Consider the following 4202-nt stretch of genomic DNA (forward strand, 5'->3'; position numbering starts at 1 on the left):
AGAGGAGTGCAGATATCTCGGGGGGTTGTGGGGCTGAAGGAGATTACAGAGATAGGGAGGGGCGAGGCCATGGAGGGATTTGAAAACAAGGATGAGAATTTTGAAATCGAGGCATTGCTTAACCGGGAGCCAATGTAGGTCAGCGAGCACAGGGGTGATGTTTGAATGAGACTTGGTGCAAGTTAAGACACGGGCAGCCAAGTTATGGATGACCTCAAGTTTACGTAGGGTGGAATGTGGGAGACCAGCCAGGAGTGCGTTGGAATAGTCCAGTCTCGAGGTAAGAAAGGCAAGGATGAGGGTTTCAGCAGCGGATGAGCTCAGGCAAGGGCAGAGACAGGCGATGTTACAGAGGTGGAAATAGGCGGTCTTTGTTATGCTGCGGATATGTGGTCGGAAGCTCATTGCAGGGTCAAATATGAAACCAAGGTTGCGAACAGTGTGGTTCAGCCTCAGACAGATGTTAGGGAGTGGAATGGAGTCAGTGGCCAGAGAACGGCATTGGATACAGGCGTGGTGCCAGAGGACTGGAGAATTGCAAATGTTACACCCTTTTTCAAAAAAGGGTGCAATGATAAACCCAGCAACTACAGGCCAGTCAGTCTAACCTCGGTAATCCGGGACAAAATTAGCAATCACTTGGAGAAGTGTGGATTAATTAAGGAAAGCCAGCATGGATTTGTTAAAGGCAAATCGTGTTTAACTAACTTGATTGAGTTTTTTGATGAAGTAACAGAGAGGGTTGATGAGGGCAATGCAGTTGATGTAATGCACATGGATTTCCAAAAGGCGTTCGATAAAATACCACATAATAGGCTTGCCAGCAAAGTTGAAGCCCATGGAATAAAAGGGACAGTGGCAGCATGGATACAAAATTGGCCAAGGGACAGGAAACAGAGAGTAGTGGTGAACGGTTGTTTATCGGACTGGAGGAAGGTGTTCCCAGGGGTTGGTTCTAGGACCATTGCTTTTCTTGATATATATTAATGACTTAGGCTTGGGTGTACAGGGCACAATTTCAAAATTTGCAGATGACAAAAAACTTGGAAGTATAATGAACAGTGAGGTGGATAGTGATAGACTTCAAGAAGACATAGACAGGCTGGTGGAATGGGCGAATACGTGGCAGATTAAATTTAATGCAGAGAAGTGTGAAGTGATACATTTTGGTAGGAAGAACGAGGAGAGTCAATATAAACTAAAGGGTACAATTCTAAAGGGGGTGCAGGAACAGAGACCTGGGGGTATATGTGCACAAATCATTGAAGGTGGCAGGGCAGGTTGAGAAAGCGGTTAAAAAAGCATACGGGATCCTGGGCTTCATGAATAGAGTACAAAAGCAAGGAAGTTATGATGAACTTTTATAAAATACTGGTTCGGCCTTAACTGGAGTATTGTGTCCAATTCTGGGCACCGCACTTTAGGAAGGATGTGAAGGCCTTAGAGAGGATGCAGAAAAGATTTACGAGAATGGTTCCAGGGATGAGGGACTTCAGTTACATGGATAGACTGGAGAAGCTGGGGTTGTTCTCCTTGGAGCAGAGGAGATTTAGAGGAGATTTGATAGAGATGTTCAAAATCATGAGGAATCTGGACAGAGTAGATAGAGAGAAACTGTTCCTATTGGCAGAAGGATCGAGAACCAAAGGACACAGATGCAAAAGAACCAAAGGCGACATGAGGAAAATCTTTCTTACATAGAAACATAGAAGATAGGAGCAGGAGTAGGCCATTCAGCCCCTCAAGCCTGCTCTGCCATTTAATGAGATCATGGCTGATCATCCAAATTCAATACCCTGTCCCTGCTTTCTCCCCATATCCCTTGATCCCTTTAGCCTTAAGAAATATATCTAACTCCTTCTTGAATATATTTAATGAATTGTCCTCAACTGCCTTCTGTGGTCGAGAATTCCACAGGTTCACCACTCTCTGGGTGAAGAAATTCCTCCTTATCTCTGTCCTAAATGGTTTACCCCTTATACTTAGACTGTGACCCCTGGTTACATAGATACATAGATACATAGAAGATAGGAGCAGGAGTAGGCCATTCGGCCCTTCGTGCCTGCTCCGCCATTTAATGAGATCATGGCTGATCCTTTAATTCAGTATCCCGTCCCCGCCTTCTCTCCGTAACCCTTAACCCCTTTTGCCCGCAGAAATATATCTAATTCCCTCTTAAATATATTTAATGAGCTGGCATACACTGCCCTCTGTGGCAATGAGTTCCACAGGTTCACCACTCTCTGAGTGAAGAAATTCCCCCTCATCTCTGTCCTAAATGGTTTAGCCCTTATCCTTAAATTATGTCCTCTAGTTCTGTTCTCACCCGCCAAGGGAAACATTCCTTCTGCATCCAGTCTGTCTAGACCTGTCAGAATTTTATACACTTCTATGAGGTCCCCTCTCAATCTTCTAAACTCCAGTGTGTACATCCCTAAACTACATAGTCTCTCCTCATAGGTCATTCCCGCCATTCCTGGTATCAGCCTGGTGAATCGCCGCTGCACCCCCTCCATGGCAAGAACATCCTTCCTCAGATGAGGCGACCAAAACTGTACACAGTACTCGAGGTGTGGTCTCACCAGTGCCCTGTACAGCTGCAGCAAGGTATCCCTGTTCCTGTATTCTAACCCTTTTGCTATGAAGGCCAGCATACCGTTTGCCTTCTTGACCGCCTGTTGCACCTGCATGCTCGCCTTCAGTGACTGGTGTACAAGAACACCCAGGTCTCTCTGTACTTCCCCCTCTCCCAATCTATTGCCATTTAAATAATAATTTGCCCTCCCGTTCCTGCACCCAAGGTGGATAACTTCGCACTTGTCCACATTATAGTGCATCTGCCATTTATCCGCCCAATCGCCCAGTCTGTCCAAATCGCTCTGGAGCTTCCTGGTCTCTTCCTCTGAGCCCACCCCCCCTCCTAGTTTAGTGTCGTCTGCAAATTTGGAAATGCTGCATCCGACTCCCTGATCCAGGTCATTAATGTAAATTGTGAACAGCTGGGGGCCCAGGACAGATCCCTGTGGTACCCCACTTGTTACTGCCTGCCATTCAGAAAATGAGCCGTTTATTCCAACTCTCTGTTTTCTATCTGACAGCCAGTTCCCTATCCACGCCAAAACTTTCCCCTTTATCCCATGAGCCTCAATTTTCCATGCTAATCTTTTATGTGGGACCTTATCGAAGGCCTTTTGGAAGTCCAGGTACACCACATCTACTGGCTCTCCCCCATCTATTCTACCAGTTACTCCCTCAAAAAATTCCAATAGATTAGTCAAGCACGATTTACCCTTTGTAAATCCATGTTGACTCTGTCCTATCCTGTCCCCATTTGCTAAGTGCTCCGCTATTTCATCCTTAATGATGGACTCCAGCATTTTGCCCACAACTGATGTAAGGCTTACAGGTCTGTAATTACCTGCTTTTTCCCTACCCCCCTTTTTGAATAGTGGGGTAACGTTAGCTACCCTCCAATCCATCGGCACTGTTCCCGAGTCTAATGAATTCTGAAAAATCATCCTTAGTGCATCCGCTATCTCTAGGGCCACCTCCTTCAGTACCCTAGGATGCATGTTATCAGGCCCTGGGGATTTGTCCACCTTCAATCCCTTTAGCTTCCTTAACACCATATCCTTAGAGATATTGATTTGCGTCAGTTCCTCCTTTGCCAATGTCCCTATTTTTCCCGATATCCCAGGGAGGTTTTTTGTGTCTTCCTTCGTAAAGACTGACCCAAAGTATGCATTTAGTTGATCTGCCATTTCCTTATTTCCCATTATATATTCCCCCGTATCTGACTGCAATGGACCAACTTTGGTTTTCACCAGTCTTTTCCTTTTGATATACTTATAAAAGCTTTTGGAGTTAGTTTTTATATTTTCCGCCAGCTTGTTTTCGTAAGCTATTTTGCCCCTCTTGATTATGCCCTTTGCCCTCCTTTGCTCTATCTTAAACTGTTCCCAATCTTCCGCTCTGGCGCTTTTTTTGGCTATTTTATACGCCCTATCTTTGGATTTTATGCTGTCTCTAATTTCCCCTGTTATCCACGGTTGAGTCACCTTTTTAGATTTCCTTTTATGCCAGATTGGTATAAACAATTTTTGCAATTTTGTCATTCTATCTTTAAATGTTTGCCATTGTTTATCTACCTCCAGTCCTCCCAGGAACGTTGTCCAATCAGACCTACTCAGTTCCCGTCTCAT

Source organism: Somniosus microcephalus, chromosome 31 (assembly GCF_052327205.1).
Source record: "Somniosus microcephalus isolate GS21.2 chromosome 31, FLI_Smic_1.0, whole genome shotgun sequence".
In the NCBI taxonomy this organism is placed as follows: Eukaryota; Metazoa; Chordata; class Chondrichthyes; order Squaliformes; family Somniosidae; genus Somniosus; species Somniosus microcephalus.